The sequence below is a fragment of the Alexandromys fortis genome, unplaced genomic scaffold (genome assembly GCF_014885135.2).
Source record: "Alexandromys fortis isolate MF-2015 unplaced genomic scaffold, M_Fortis_MF-2015_v1.1 scaffold_37, whole genome shotgun sequence".
Taxonomy (NCBI): domain Eukaryota; kingdom Metazoa; phylum Chordata; class Mammalia; order Rodentia; family Cricetidae; genus Alexandromys; species Alexandromys fortis.
In genome coordinates, this window is record NW_026067914.1 from 12,986,142 (window position 1) to 13,003,757 (window position 17,616).

Sequence of the window (17,616 nt, forward strand, 5' to 3'; positions counted from 1 at the left end):
TATTAATATATTAATTATTGTGACAGTTGTCTTTCTTTATTTGGCAGGTTACATACTTAAATAAGATGTGTATACTAACGTTTTAAGTTACATATGTCTTAAAAGCATACTTCACCTTTGAATCCACCACCATAAGCAATGTATTGACCATGTTTATCATCCAGAGAGGTTTCCACATGCTTTCCTGTCGCTCTCCCCTAACCCCATCAGGTCGATCACCTACTTTCATTATGGATTATTTCACATAGCTGTGAATGTTACATAAATTCACATCATCATTGAGTTTATTTATGATTTTTGTCACTGACTTAATCAGGTGACAATTTAGTTTTCAAGAATGCAACCGGTTCCCCCTTTAGGCTCTCTGTTGAGCAGTACTCAAGTCCAGGGAGGTATTCAAGCTTTCCTAGTCTGCTCTCGAGTGATACTTGGACAATATTCAGTTTGTGGCCTTTATGAATATTTAAACACTAGTATGTAAAAAAAATGTGCAGAGACACTTTTTTTCTTGGTTTGGGATAATGATTTCAGGAGAGGGCTAGCTACATCCTATATAGACATTATGTTTAACTCCTTAAGGGATTATCAAATTATAGTTTCACTTTAATTTTGCAATTTCATTCTTTTCAACCATATTCGCCTGTGTTTCACATCTTTGACAGACTTGGTAATGTCAGTTGTTTTCTATTCACTGTGGTTAAGAACGCTAATAGGCATATGATTATAGAAATGGCTTTTTAAAATAATAATATGAAGTTTATTTTTTAGGAATCAGACTAACTAAAGAACAATGTATGAAACTGTAGGAATGTACACTCAGCAACACATCTGGTCCTGCTCATCAAATACGTACATCTGTATCTTTCCATATTTAAGTCTATGTTTTAAAAGTGTTTTTACATTCTCCAAAAAAAACTCATTGTATCTGAACAATAAAAAGATAACCTTCTCTTTTGATACTCAATACTATACATGCATATGTTTTAATATAGAGCTATTTAGTGATTTTTAAAATTTTATTAACCAGGAAGAAATATGTGTGATTTGTACTTTCTAGTAAAAAATTTGATCGTCACAACTTTCACTAGACTAGAATGAATCTAAAATTATATATTGCTAGCAAATTTTTAATATCGTGTATTTTATTTTTAGAATTAATGCATGTATATACAATACAAAAAATAATTCTGAGCTAACAAGGAAATTTTTATTCCCAAATAAAATATCCCATGAAAGCCCCTTTCCTTTTAATTATTCATACTTTTTATTATTTTAGTGTGAATGCAAAAAGAAGGCTAAAATACACTTATATTGTTCTTAATATGTGTTTACTTTTAATTCTTAATTAATTTAAACAAAAATTACTTCAATTTTATTTTTACTATTCCAAAACTTTGAAAAAAGTACAATTAACCATTAATTTAGTCAGACAAAATCAAATATATTTATTGAAGAAAAATGTTATAATTATTTAAAAAAATATCGAAGAATACTCATAACCTTCATTTTTTTTTCACTTACACTATGTGGAACATAGAATCAGCAACTCATGGCTGATTCATAAATTACTTTAGACTATGAACAAAATATTCTTGTTATAATGTTATTTATAGAATGAAACAAACTGTGAGGAGCACTGAGAGGTGTGAGGAGAAAACGTGATTTTACATATAACATTTTCTTCTTGACTGCCAGGTTATTCCTGCAGGAGGTAGAAAGGATATCACAAACTATTAGTTGGATAATGTATTTTGGCACTGGCTGTAATCTTAAAGTTAATACATTTTAATTTACTTACATTTTCCTGTGAAATTATTAACTGTAAGTTTTTTAAGTGTCTGGAGGTTATAAAGCCAGTTAGTGGAGGAATTCTCACCCTAGTCTCAAACTTCTGATAGCGTGTTCAATTTTGATCCCTTTCTAAATTTAATAATTTCTCACTTTCTTCAGTGTATATAAGAAAAGCTAGTCTCAATAATTTGAAAAATATCCCTTAAATGTTAGTAAATATAGTACATAACTTCCATTGTATGGACTGAGGCAGAAATTACTGTAACTGTGAGACTATATTACTAATCAGAATATATTATTGTGAAAGTGTTAGCTTTTTGCTGATGCTACATGATCAGTTGCTACTACAATATTTGCTTAGTATTTTTATCTTTAAAATAACACCAATGCTATGAAATTTATTTTTTCCTGATTATTAAATCCACACAAAACTTGCAATGAAGTAATATTTTAATATAAAATCATTTGGAATCTTAAAATCAATACAAGAATTTAAAACTCCCATTTAGAAAATTATCACAACATAATCCAAGCATATGTAAAAGTAGCCAATATCTGGCAAAGTGAGTATCTAAGCAATATTCCAAGACATATCAACTGTAACTCACCCACTGGCTCTGGATAATTTTCCTTCCATTAAAAGATGGTTATCAATTATATTATTTGGGACAAACCTAAGTATGTTTGCAATTTTGCAATATTTTTTGAATATTTCAAATAGGTATTTAAATGTATCCTTTATTTGGTGCTCATTATGTTACACCATGATTCACATGATTGTATTTACTAGGAAGCAAAAAACAATAACACTTTCCTGAAAAGAAGATGTAGTGGCTGATTTTGTTGGTTTTTTTTTTTAAACATTTATTTATTTATTATGTATACAATATTCTGTCTACATGTATGCCTGCAGGCCAGAAGAGGGTATTAGATCTTATTACAGATGGTTGTGAACCACCATGTTGTTGCTAGGAATTGAACTCAGGACCTTTAAAAGAGCTGGCAATGTTCTTAACCGCTGAGCCATCTCTCCAGCCCTAGTGGCTGATTTTGTGTGTCAACTTGATCCAAGCAGTAGTCATCAGAGAGGAAGGAGTCTAAACTGAGGAAACGCCTCCATGAGATCCAGCTGTAGAGAATTATCTCAATTAGTTATCAGCAGGGGAGGGCCCAGGCAGTGTTGGGTGGTACCATCGATGGACTGGTGATCCTGGGTTCCTAAGAAAGCAGGTTGAACAAGCCATGTGGAGCAAGCCAGTAAGCAGCATTCCTCTATCGCCTCTGTATCCACTCTTGCATTCAGGATCCTGTCCTTTTTGAGTTCTGTCCAGACTTCCCTCAGGGATGAATGCCAATTGTGAAGTTTTGACCAAATAAACCCTTTCTTCCCCAACTTGCTTTTTGGTCATTGTGTTTGACAGCAACAGTAGAAACCCTAACTGAGAAAAGAGACCATTGTGTTTCTCCCCAAAGAGCAAAGTCAAAAGGACAAGTACTTGCCCTTTTGATTTCTCATTTTCTTGTCATGGAAATATGATAAAAAATACTTAAGGTAACCTTTTTCCCAAGATTCCTGTAAGAATAAAATGAAATATTAAGTAAGAAACTTACTGGCAAAGTGTAAAGACTGAATTAATTTGAGTGATTGTCATTTCTTTATAGACAGATTTTTTTATCAGACATATTTAAAAAACTGTGGTCACAATATTTCTCTGAAATCTTTGAATATGTCTAGTAATTTCAAAGAAGGATGAAATGGTTGTATTTAAGTCTTGTTTAGGAGTTTGTAGACAAAGCTTGGAGAGCATAAATCATACTAAATTTCATGTAGTTAATGCATATTTCAATAAAAATTTTTGAAACAACCAGTTTTCTATCATGAATGACCACTACATTTTAGGATGTTAGGAAGACAACTAAATGATGGGGCTTTTTAATTTTAACTGATTTTATTTATTATACTTACATCATTTCCATTTTCTTTCTCCTTCCATCTTCTTCAACGTCCTTTGTTCTCCTTCTCAAATCATGGTTATTATTGTTACATACAGAGAAGATCACACATATGCTGTGGGATAATCCCTTTGTATGCTGTGAATATGTTTTATTAATTTCATTAAAATAAAGAATCTGATTTGACCAATAGTCAGGCAGAATAAAGTCAGGTAGAAAAATCCAAGCAGAAATATAGGGAGAAGAAGGGTGGAGTCCGGGAGATGCCAGCAGCCTTCAGGGAAAGCAAGATGGGAGGTAACAAGCCACAAACTTCATGGTAAAATACAGACTAATAGAAATGGGTTAATTTATTTGGTAGGGAAATGAGTTAATTTAGTTGTAGGAACTACTTAATAATAAACCTGAGTTAATAAGTCAAACAGTTTATAATTCATGTTAACCCTCTGAGTGATTTGTTTAAAAGGACCTTGGGACTGGGTGAGGCAGAAAAAATTTCTGTACACACACACACACACACACACACACTCACATATACTACTGTCCATTTTGTGTTGCATTTATGTGTTTGTTTTCAGGGCTGACCACTTGGTATTGGGCAACCAATTAACCAATTAGAAGGTTTACTCTGGGGAAAATAAATTCTCTCTCTCTCTCTCTCTCTCTCTCTCTCTCTCTCTCTCTCTCTCTCTTTCTCTATCTCTCTCTCTCTCTCATTGGTAGTTAATTGCCTATAGTTCTTTATCTAGAAGCAGTGCTTGTGTGATTTCCTTCCCCAGTTATCTAAATTGGCAGGTCTTTTGGAGTTGTCATTGTTCAGGTCTTGTTTAGGCAGTCATACTCTGATTGAGGGTATGGCTTCCCTTCTTATTTTGAAGACACGATTTTTAAAAAAGACTCCCTGATTCTCTGGCTCTTCCTATCTTTTTGTGCTCCCCTCGAAGATGTTACTTGAACATTGGGTGTTTATTTGACCAAGATACACTCTATGTTACAAAAATTGAATATCATAGATGTAGTTTAGTTTTAGGCTCATTAATATTTGAATTTTACTTTCTAATAATATATTAAAGCAAAACTAGCTGAGCAATGGAGGCACACACCTTTAATCCCAGCACTTGGGAGGCAAATATAGGTGGATTTCTGTGAGTCTGAGGCCAGCCTGGTCTATGAAGCGAGTTTCAGGACACCTAGAGCTGTTACACACAGAAACCCTCTGGAAAGACAAAACAAAAACAGACAGCAATAACAAAACAAAGATAAACTATGGCTATGAAATATTTATTTAATTATAAATCTATAACAGAAATGACAAGGGAATTTTCGTATCCCCCGGGAAGAATATCTTTTGTTTCCTTTTTTCAACTTTCTTTTCATTTATTCTTTCTGTCTTTCACATCATGCATTTAGATCCCATTCATATCCTGTCCCTTCATATTTGCCCTCTGCCTTTGTAGCCCCCCCCATACAATTTAAAAAAAAAGAAAAGAAATAAAAGGAAAAAAATCTCATTGAAGTAACAGTGTAACATAGGGAGTCATGCAGCAAACCCATTTGTCCATATATCTTTACTTGTAAGTGTTCATTGTGAAGAGTCAACTGTCTTGTTCAAGCCTCTGGTTTCTGTTACTCTATCGGTACTGAGCCTTTGCTGGGAATCTTCTTTGCTATCCTGCTGTTGCCCCGTGTAGTGGAGAACCTGCTGCTTTGGGACTGCTGTTCACAGATGGGGTGGATATCGGGGTGCGCCACCCCATAATCCTCTTTCTGGGCCTGGGTAGTTGCAGTGTTGGTCAGTCTGCCAGCGCATTCTCATCCTCACCACCAGGGCGGAAGAGCTCTCCTGCATTGTCTTGGTGAGTTCACCCCTTGCAGTCATGAGGAAGTTGAGGGCTGGGGCCAAGTTCTCCTGCTTTAATGCCCTCAGAGTCAGATATCTCTCATCTACACTGCCAAGGCCAATTCAGTCGCTTTGCCCAGGCTGGCATAGGGGCTACTCTCCCATGTCCTCCAACAGATTTACTTTTGTTGATATCATTGAAGTTTTACAGTTGCAGTTAACTATACTGCCTGGTTAGCAACAATCAATTTATTTATATTCTTTGAGCTTTAATTAACAAAATAGCTGAAAGAGAACCAGCAAGATGGCTCATTGGTAAAGGTATTTCAGAGCAAGAATAACTACCTGAGTTAGATCCCCGGAGCCCAAATGGTTCAGTGAGGTAACCGACTTCTAAAAGTTGTCCTCTGAAAATGAAGAAAGCTTGCTGAGTAAGCCAGGGGAAGCAAGGCAGTAAGCAGCACCTCCTTCAGGACCTTTTGCATCAGCTCCTGCCTCTAGGATCCAGCCCTGCTTAAGTTCCTGTTCTGACTTCCTTCCATATGGACAGCAATAATGGACGTATTAGCCACATCAACCTTTTCCTCCCAACTTGCTTTTGGGTCATGGGATTTGATCTCAGCAATAGAATCCCTAATTAAGACACCGAGAACCATCACATCACTCACGTCTTTTCATGTTCTCACAAAATTCTGTTGTTCTGTTCATAGTCCCATAAACCCATTTAGCGTCTGGCATAGAGTCATATATACTGAAGACACATTGTAGAAATGGGTCTTGGTGGGGAATGAGGTTTTGGTGTGAGGAAGGATCATGAGTGTTAACATTATTCAATCAACATGTCCTCTGGCACAAAGGGAGTTCCTGCTGCATCCCCCTTCCTTTTAAACAGTAATTGCTGGTGGACAGGATTCAGGAAAGTAAGTACAGTGTTAAGGCTTTAAAAAGTTTCCAAAAGGAGGCCACTCTTTAAGCGGAGGTGCGCTGAATAGTACTCTAATGGATACAGGTGCAGAGTGCTTTAACTGCATGAACACCAACACATCAGAGACATAAAATGTTAGTGAGCACCACTTGTAAGTGCCCTGTTACAGCCTAGCTGGAGCGCTCTGTGAAGAAATTAGCAGGTGTAGTTCCTGCTTGCTATTTACGAGCGGGTGCATTAATTTCGATTTAAGGAGCCTCGCTTCTGCGGGAGCCCTCCACCGCCTGTCTATAATTGGATAATGTGCTTCCTGCCTAAGAGTAGCAAGAGTTGTTTCCTTCTGAAGTGAATCGATCAAGTTTTTTTTTTCTTCACCTTCAGCTCTCACCCTCCACCAGTTGAGGGAGCACCAGACCTCTTCATGGGATGCTGAAGCAGCCTCTCCTTCACCCCCCTAGGAATCTCTGCCTTCTCCCAGTGAGAGCCTGGCCCTATGCGCAGCAAGTCAGTTCCAACCTTCAGCTTTCACTTCACCTAGAAGTTTCATCACCCAGTTAGTCTATTAATGAGACAAATCCAAACAGGAAGTTGATTTGGTGTGGACAAGGCAAACAAATCCCCTATTGTGTGTGTTTGAGACAGTCTGTAGTATGGATTTGGGAGATGTCTCAAATACACGTGAGCACTGCACTGCAAGAGGAGCAGACCTCCCTCGCAAACACACACGCCGGCACACCAAGGGGATGCCAGCTGTCCCAGTTGAGACCTAACATGGAGAAGACACGCTGAATATGTCACACACTATTACTGTGAGAGGACAGTCGTCAGTTTCCTCTCTGGCAATGAGAATTTTCTCACCCTCAAGACATGCAAATGACTTTTTTCATCTGTTCTTTTTATGTTATTTGCATAATTTTCTCCTGCAAAAGTGAGAGCTGTCAAAAATTAACCATTTGGGGCTTCAACATTCAGTTCCATGACCTTTTCCAGAGCATTAGATCTCTCTGGGGACCTAGTAACTTTGGATGTCAAAGAGTCGAGGATACTGAGAAGTGGGTGAGAGGGGGAACGATGGGTGGGGACGAGCAGGGAGGTAAAGACACCTGGCTACATTTAAACAGCCTCTTGGTATTTATTTTTTTCCTTGGATACAAAGACCATTGGTGCTCTTTCTTTCTTCCCAGCAACATTTACAGATAAGAGAAAAGATGTCTCTGTTAGGTGTCTGTTGATACTCTGGGTAATATAAGCCTTTTTCTGTAAATGTGATGTTAATATAAAAATGCTACTTGAAAAAGTAAAGAGCAGCCCTCTGTTTTGCATGCTTTGGTGCATATGCTTGTGTCTGTACAAAACTGCCAGATAATGCTTATTTAGTATGAATACCACCTTTCTACAAGTCAGAGAGTTGCCCTCTGGAGGGCTGTAATAAACCTTTAAAGTCATTTTAGTTAGACAAAGGTTGATATATGTGTCAGGCTAGGGGCAAAGGCAAATCCAGCTATCTCTTTTATCGCATTGCTTTAAACGTGTTTCAGCTTTAGACTCGGCTTACAAATGATCCCGATCAGTCTAGTAATCGTCTCCCTGTGCTTTATATCTAGCATGAATGCATCTTGCAAAATCGGCTGGAGAAAGAAAATTTGCTGAAGTCCTGCAATGGCTAACACTGTGGCTAATCACCCTATAAATTATAGCGGTAGTTGGAGTTTATCCATCAGACTGGGAAAGACCAGTTTCCCCAGTGGCCTTGGTTCCTTTTCTGATTCCCAGGAGACCCACAAGCCCTCCGCACGCTCTGCCTGCACGCAGGGAGCGTTGCTTGCTAATCAGGTCAATGAATACCTCCTGGCTCCAGAGACCTGACAGGCGTCCATCACAGCAGTTAGGGAGCCTGCAAACAGTGCGAGCTCACGGAGAAACTCCCGCTAGAAAACATCGCTCAGTCCTCATTTACTCACTGGGAATCTCCAAGGATTTCAGCTGATCTTTTTTCTCCCTTCAGACAGCGAGGAGCTTGGCATAAACAGAGGCAAAGGAGCAGGGCACGCTGCCACTCTGTGGATGTTGATTGAAAACTTCGATCTGCCCACCGTTTCACGGTTGATCTGAAGGATTTCTCACTTGATCACGGAGAGTATTTCAATTAAGGTAAGTGCTGCTGTGCCTGGCTGGCTGTATCGCGCGGAATCCCTGCACGGAAAGTTCTTACTGTCTGCGCTGACATTCTGCACTGCAGTAAGTGGCTGGCTATGGCAGGGCAATGCTTAGTTTTACAAGCAAGGGTCCTGGATCGGAGCCTGTATTGGGGAATAACGGTATAATGGAGGCGGTCTTATAACATCTGATAGTTCTGTTTTTCATCAATAGAAATTAAAAGATTATGTGCAAAGGTGGACGACTTTTTTTTTTTGCTTATTTAATAATTTGATTAGAGACCTGCAGGGTGTCAAGGTAACTTGATTTTGCTTGACGTTGTTTCTTGATATAAGAGAAAAATTTCAACTCAGAAACCTTTCTGGGGGTAAAGAAATTTGCAAACAATTTCGGAGATCCTGTGGCAGGTCTCTACTTCCACAATATCCCTGCACTTCTGTTAGGTTTAAGGATGCAAGACTGAATCTCTGAGAGTTTAAAAGTGTGCACTTAAGAACTTAAATTTAAATGTTTACAGTGTTTGATCAACTTTTTCAGAGAAATTAAGCTAAAGGATTGATTATTCTATAGGTGTAAGGTATAGTTCTTATACAAGATAGAAGGGGTTCTCTTATTAGATAAGCTTTGAAAAAAAACACTGTTTTCTGAAATGTTTGTTGTAGGGAGGGGAATTTAAGGTTATATACCAAAAATCTCAACTTTTAGGTATGTTGTTTCTGAGGTTATTCCTGTTATCCACCTACAGTGAATTGAGGTTAGGTTAACAGACACATAGTTTAGGGCAAAAATACACTTAGTTTCAGTAAATAATTAATCTTACTTCTGTGTGTGTTCTTCTTCTCACTTTGTGGATGGTCCCTAGAAAGTCAGTGGTAAAACTTTTTCCAATGTTAAATTGAATGAATACAACTTTATTATTTCCTCTTTAGTTTGCACATGTAAATATAGCCTGAAGTATTATTACCATACTATGGTCAGTAAGATCAAGATAAACAAAAAATATTTTGTTCCATAAATTTACAGAGGATCTATTGATTACCACTCTTAAGAGAGGAGAATAGTGACTGTGTACCTTGCTATTGTGTGGGTCAATCACTATAAATCTGTTATTAAATAATTAGATACACTATTTAAAGTAAAATTGCATGCTGTCACAATACTTTCTGTACTGAATTTCAATAACTAATCTGAAATATTAAAGTGCAAACAAAATATGTAGCTGCCTTGTGTGTATCATTTGTCATGGTATCCCAAATGTGGTTTTAAAGTGATTAGTCATATTTCCCAAATGTTGATTACACTTTCCTTCCATAGGTGCCATGAGATGGGAAATCTTATAAAGATATCAGAGCACTGTATTCATTCCCCATCCTGCTGCAGTTCCCATGGGGGCTATTCAGGCCAGTGCTGTTGCTATTGCTTCCTACACAGGGACACAATATTTGCAGAAGAACTGTAGGCTGGTGTTCTGGCTGGTTGTCTGTGTTCTCAGTCAATGCCTGAAGATAAGTCACTCTTTCTATAGCTCCAAGATGTCTATCTCTTTGTTGGGATAGGATGGCTTCTCTAGGATTTAAAGATAACTGTGGGAAATTGTGTTCACTATAGTCACTACCCAGGGTAGCCTTAATCGCCTCTATACTTCTAAGCAAAGTAGATGAAGAGGTAAATAACCAAAACAAGTTTGACATTAAATCATTTTTCATTGCTAGCATCAGTTCTGTAGTATAGACTATCCCATGTACTAAGTTCAAGCTGATGGCAACATCAGGCACAGTGAACTTTTATAGGACATTCTGATCAGTGAAGTGTATGGCAATCAATGAATAAGCACAGTGTGTTCTAATGTATTTATATAAACACAAAACAAAGAACTATTATAATTGCTGTTGCCATATTCTTAAATTTCATCATAGAAACATATGAGGGAACGGAGAAATTAGAAGTTCAGGTCTTCAAGATGACTCAGCAGGTAGAAGTGTTTGCCACCAAGGCTGGGAATAGGAGTTTAATTCCCATGGCCCAAATGGTGTAACAGAAAAAAGAGACCTGCAGTTTGTCTTCTCAGCTCCATCTGTGCACTGTAGCACACATATGTACGTGTACATTGATGCATGGATGTGCAAGCATATGCACACACGTACACACACACTGAGTGAATGTAAAATAATAAGGAAATTTAGCTTTTATGTTAGGTAGAGTGCATGTTTTACTTTTCTCCAACTTATTATATTATTGTCACGTGTATACATCTTGGAGATATGTGGAATATCCGTTTTGATTTACTTGATTATAATATATTCCTTGTACAATATCAGAAAACATTTTATGGGACACATTTACACAGAATAAAGCAGTCCCTAAAAGTAAAGAACTGTAAAGACTTCATAAAATTTAGACTGGGACTAAAACTCAGTCTAGAGCATTTGCCTAGCATGTGTGAGTTCCTAATACCAAATCCCAACACACTCTCTCTACACCCTCACATATTTGCAAATACACACACACACACACACATGTACACAATACATGCTTAATCATTTAAGTCCAAAGTCACTTTTAGCAATCTGAGATTAAAAAGAAGTTAAGGGTAATTCATATTCATCCCAAAGTCAAGTATAATATTAGACAATATAGAAAAATTACTATTTGAAAATGAATATGAGATGTGAACTCAAATAAGGATAACAACAATTAATAGATTTAAATTCAATAAAGTTTGTTTCTTATGAACTTATGTAAACATGCTCATATGAAGAAACAATGTCTGTCTATAATTTAGCAATACCTGGATTTCTATACAAAAATAGATACAATATTATTTGATGAAAGTGGAGTGATGACAGAAAATTAATACTAAGCTGGAAAACTTAATACGATTAACTGCTAAACCCACAGTTGTCATAAAACTACAAGTGTAAGTTAGATTGTATGTATGTTATGTGTAGTAATACCTTTTGTTCCAATTATCTGCTAAAATCTAAAAACTAGAGCGTAGAGCCTAGGAACTCAGATTAGCAGATGAGAGCACTTACTCGTCTTGCAAAAACAAAGTGAAGCAAAACAAAATAAAATAGATTTGCTTTCCAATATTAAAGACAAATGGCTCAAAAAATTTCTGCAATTCAAGTTTCAGTGGGTTCAGTTCCCACCTTTGGTGTGGAAAGTCCTTCTGTATATGTGTTGCTTTTATTGGTTAATGAATAAAACTGCTTTCAGCCAATGGCTTAGTGGAGTAAAGCCAGGTGGGAAATCCAAACGAGGATGGAGAGAGAGAGAGAGAGAGAGAGAGAGAGAGAGAGAGAGAGAGAGAGAGAGAGAGAGAGAGCTGAACCACGTAGCTGCCACAGAAATAAACACCTCCACTGGAACCCACCAAAACTTTACCAGTAGGCCATGACCTTATGGTGATGCAGAGATGAAAGGAGATAGATTAGTTTAGGATATAAAAGCTAGCTATAAATATGCTTAAGCTATTGGCCAAACATCATTGCAAATAATATAGTTTCTGTGTGATTATTTCAGGTCTAAGTGGCAGGGAACAAATAAAGAGCCTCTGCCAACACAATTTTGGCCTCCATAGGCACCTACATGAATATGATATGCATACCTATACTTAGGAAATAATCAAAACAGTTGAAATTTAAAAATCTCTTAAATTACACTATATATTTATATATTGCACAAAAAAGTTCAACAACAATTAGAAAGGAAATCAAGAATATATTACACACACACAAGCACACACACATATGCACACAGACACACACAGGTAATCTATATCAACAAGCAGAATTTTAACCATAGTTTTATTGACTGATAAATTTTTGGCCAATTCTACATTTGTATAAACTGACAGAAAATTAATATATTAAAGCCTATATCTTATTTCTAAAGTATGAGTGTGGTAAGTATAGACTTGTCTTGCAAAAATCCAGGTGATGGTACACAGGTAGGAAGCATAGCTACTTCCATGAAGATTAGGTGGTCTTTACATTTTAGACCAGAAGTAAATGTGACTAGTCTCAATCATTGCAAGAATACCTACTGACCACCTTGTCCTTACATGAAAAGCATAAAATAAAAGATACTCTCAGGGAAGATACTGGGTCTATAAATTGCTGACTTTAAATTGTAATTGTTTTGTGGTTATTTTATGAGGGGGCTGAGATAAACTTGAGAGTCACAAAAATGACAGTCTAGAAAAATCGTATGTAAGGCTGCACATTTAAGATAGGTTAGCATACAATAAATCACCTTAGGCCAACAAACAAACAAAAAAGAGATGGAATATTTCTGGTTTACTGTTAAGGCTAATGCAAGAAGGGTGCCTCCTTGAGGAGAGACAGCAAGTCTCTGTGTCCTGTGTGTTATAATAGGCATACCATAAAATACCAAGACAATTTCCAACTTTCCCCCCTTTTTTCTTATTAGTGATGTAAGCTCATTTAACTATTTCAAATTTAAAAAAATCTTCCTTTGTAAACTAAAACATTATAAATGACTTAATAACTTATAAAGCTATCATCCTTCTAGCCAGTAGATAGGGTACCTCTATAGACATATACACATATAACCTGCATGTAACTTCATTCAAAGCCTAACTCCCCTAAAAACATGCACTTGTTCCATAGCTATGGACAATCAGTTAAGGTAGTTATGTTCTTCTGTTCTTTGACATGGTCATAATTATAGTATGCTGGGGATAATGGGTCTAAGGTACTCCTAATCTGTCAAGTGTTATGAAAATGAAAATATTGTGAAAAGGAAGCATTGCTAGTCACACATCCTCCACTTGACTTATCTGGGAGAGATTATTGCTATGTTTTCCTGGCAGGAATAAACAGCAAGGACATAATCTCCGAGATCTGGTTCTTTACACTGTGCTCACGGCAGAACCTTTGCATTTTAAGAAAATGCAATTTCTTTCATTGGATTTTCACTGGTGAGGGAATGTGTCCTAAAGGAGTGTAATCTAGGAGTCAATTTGGAGAAAGCTTCCTACTTTGGGCAGAGGACTAAAGTAGCAATTGAAGCCTTTATTTTGATTCTTTCTGCATCAGTGGTCAGAGTATGTTCTCAGAGGTCATGGTTGTCATATGGGAGAACAAAGGCAGTACTTAGTAAATGTGAGAATTTAAAAAGCAGGACAAACAGAGTGTCTGTCACAATGTAGATGAAATGATAAGAAAAACATGGGTGAAGAGGTCAGCTCACATATGTCATGTCAGTGAAAATTAGCAATGACAGCAATACAGAATTATGTAGAAACATTATGACACTTCACCAGGTTTTCTTTGTTCAGTTTCCTATCAGTGCTCAGAGATGAGAAGAGATACTTGCTATACCTGATCAACCTGGCCTAGAAACACTAGACAAGTCATATGACAGCAACTAGGAAAGAAACTGCATCTTTTTTACTATCATGGGTTAGAGAAAGAAGATGGGCTAATATGAGAGCCACATGCCTTACCATATGCTCCTAACCAGGAGCACCACCCTTCTGGAGAGGGTGGGTGTTAGAACTGTAAGATGTTGAATAGGCAAAGACAGCTTAGCTCATAAAGGTTCTTGCTGCCAAACTTAAACACCTGAAGACCCTCATGTGTCCTATGTGGCCTATATAGTAGAAGGAGAGAATGCCTAGAATAAAATCTATCATGTATTAAGGACACCAGGAACTCACCAGAATAAACCTAGCTAGCACTCTTAGCAAAAGTGGAGAGGATACCAGAACTGGCCTTCCCCTGTAATCAGACTGGTGGCTACCCTGATTGTCATTATAAAACCTTCATCCAAGAACTGATGGAAGCAGATGGAAAGATCCGCAAGCAAACACTTGGCTGAGCTCTGGGAGTCCAGTTGTAGAGAAGGAGGAGGGATTATATATAGCAAGGGGTGGTAAAGATCATGATTGGGAAACACGCAGAGACAGTTGACCCGAACTTGTGAGAGCTCACTAATGTTGACTGACAGCTGGGGAGCCTGCATGGGACATAATTAGACACTCTGAATGTGAATGACAGTTGTGTGGTGTAGTCTTTTTGTGGGGCTCCTGATATAAGATTTATCCCTGGTGCATGAACTGGCTTTTTAAAGCCCATTGCCTATGGTGGGATACCATACTCACCCTGACACAAGGAGGAGGGACTTGGTTCTGCCAGGCTTTGTTGACTCCTCATGGGAGGCCTTGACCTCTCCAAGAAATGGATGGGAAAGGGAGGAGAAGGGGGAGGAAGGGGAGGAGAGTGAACTGTCATTGGTGTGTAAAATGAATAAAACAACAACAAAAAAATCAACAGTTTTGTAAAGGAAGGAATGAGGACTACCAGAAGCAGGAATAAGGCAAAGTAGGAAATGGCAGGATCAGTGCATTTTTCTATTTCACTTCTTAGTCTTCCTACCTTTTTTCCCTCTCAACTGGGAGTAAGCAACACAGACTATACTCTACCGGGTGTGCCAGGTTATAACTATAGCCAGCTGATTTTCTGTTTGCACTAGTCATGCCTGAGTATCTAATAAACATCTGGACCTTTCTGTCCTGCTTTCTAAATCCCCCCTCATGGAGACTTTTATTCTCACTTCTCCATATCTCATGTCACCATCATCGACCACTCTCCATATGGTCACTTGCTACAGTCTTGTCCTCCACAAAAGAGTGTCCAACATTGTTAGGGAAATGGAAGGCTGTAAATACAAATATAAATATATAAACTTTTTTTCTTATCTTAGAGCTTCCTGTATGGGTTGCCCTCCCTTTGTGAAGGTAACCTAACTGTTCGTGAAATTCTCTATGTGCAAGGTCTGATGGCTGCACCCTCCTTTCTTAACATTTGGAGTACGCTTTATCCATGTTCTATGTGAATCGGCGAAGCCATTCCACTGTTTACTAATAAGATCTTGGTCGTTTGTTGGAGATGTTGGACATTTCTTGTTCATGTCTACATTCCCAGGGACATATAGATAAATACTTGGTGAAAATATTAACTGAGTTCCTTCTCAAAAATGAAGTCATTATTTTAATAAGATAGAGTCTGTTTCTACTTTGACAATTTAATTGTTTCTATTTAAGAAATATGTTTGGCCCCCATATTATTTCTACACCATGTCAGCAAATTTAAACATTGATAATAATCAAATGAATTCAAAAGTTCCACTATGTTTATAACCACTGAAATATGTTTGTTAAATTTGAAGCAGTATATCTACTTTAAAGGCTGTGTAGATATTTTGTATTTAAGTGAACAATAGAAATTATTCATACACATTGAATAAAAGTCAATTCCAATTCTTTCTTATCTGTGAAACAATAGGATAGCATTTCGCATCCATTTGTAATCAGTGAACATGAATATTTTAAGTCACAAGTCCACTTTCTTCAAAAAAAACCACTTTGTGGTTTCTAATTTCATAACTCTAAGATATTTATTATCATAGAACTAAATTGGATCTTATTCTTAGCATTTATGATCTAAAGAAAAATGTAATCGATGTGACAATCTATAGAAACTAGCTATGCTTGTGAATTAGTAACTCCAAGCAAAGCTTGAATTGTTATATGATGACTTCCATGCTTAGGGAATGATTGCCCTGTTATACTTAATATTGCTGTAATTAAAGCTCATTTTATTTGTTGTCTTTTACATGGCATTAGGTGAAATGTTCTAAAAATCAATATATAGCAAACAGCAGCATTAATTCTGGAACGAATTTCTCTCACGGATATTTAGAAGCGATCTTCCCTGGAACCAAAATCCTCACAAGGAAATTGCAATCCTTGCAGAAACACAGTCTGGGTCACCTGGGTCTAGGTCTCGGGATTTTTCTAAAAGCCTTCACAAAGCACAAATGACATTTTAAATAGCTTGTCAGGAGACGATATGATTTTTAACGCAGGCCCACAAAATATAATGGCTTTGTGTATGTGTGTGTGTGTTTTATCAGTGCCCCTAAAGGCAAACATCTGAAAAGCAGAGGAGCATCATGCAAAGATAAATGAATGTTGTGGCTACTGTCTAAGGAGGAACATTTTATAAACATAACAGGGTAATAGCTCATAATAGAAAAAATAGCAAGCAAGTTGGACATCTTAGTTTTTGTATTTCTGGTCTCCAAAGAAGTATCATTAGACATTAGGAATTTTTCTTTCATGGATGTTGAGCCATTTTGTTTTTAAAAAATCTTTTCCGACAAGAAAGTTGTGTAAAATACACTTTGATTTGAAGACATAGAAATGGAGTCTTGTCCAAATTTAAGCACAAAGTGCTTCTGTATGCAGTGATAAATGTGACACACTCATTTCAATAAAATAGGTCAATATACTTCAAGCTGATAGCTTATGTTATAATATGTCTTAGACAGTTTCAAGATATAAAGCCATGACCACTGCCTTCTCTGTGTGTATCATGATGGTTTCTGTGACCATTCATGTGTCCTAACATTAATGACTCAGTAGACACAGCTCCTCTCTCTTGCTGTTGCTTTTCATTGTTTTTGTAGTGGCACCTGATCTAAGAAATAGAATGATTTCACGCAAAAAAAAAATGCAGAAAGATTAAGATATTTTGCTATCCAAATTGGTTCTTTCCATCTTCAATGGGTTATGCCTTGGAAAGATTTATACCATTGTTATCAGTACTTTGGATTCTGGTTAATGTACTTATCAAGATCATATAAAGCTTAATATTATTTATTCAATGCCTTGAGATGGATTAGAGGAATGGAATTCAATAGTCATTAGCAGAGCAGTAAGTAAGAGTCACTGGACCTTTCATATGAAAATCTACTTACCCAGGCAACCCAGGCAATTTTATCCAGCGTCTATATACACTATAATCTCAATAATTTAATCTCATCCCCCTACTCTTTCACACACACACACACACACACACACACACACACACACACACCACACACAAATAAAAATCACTGATCCTCCCACCTAAGCTTC

General features: G+C 37.1%; 1 protein-coding gene across 1 annotated transcript in view; it reads left to right on the plus strand.

The window, feature by feature from the left end:
- Window positions 1–8,524: 8,524 nt before the first annotated feature.
- Cdh12 (cadherin 12) overlaps window positions 8,525–17,616 on the plus strand; it is a 309,480-nt gene continuing 300,388 nt past the window's right edge. The window contains exon 1 of the mRNA XM_050139097.1: window positions 8,525–8,660. The gene's annotated coding sequence lies outside the window, so the exon portion shown is untranslated. The remainder of the gene's footprint in view (window positions 8,661–17,616) is intronic.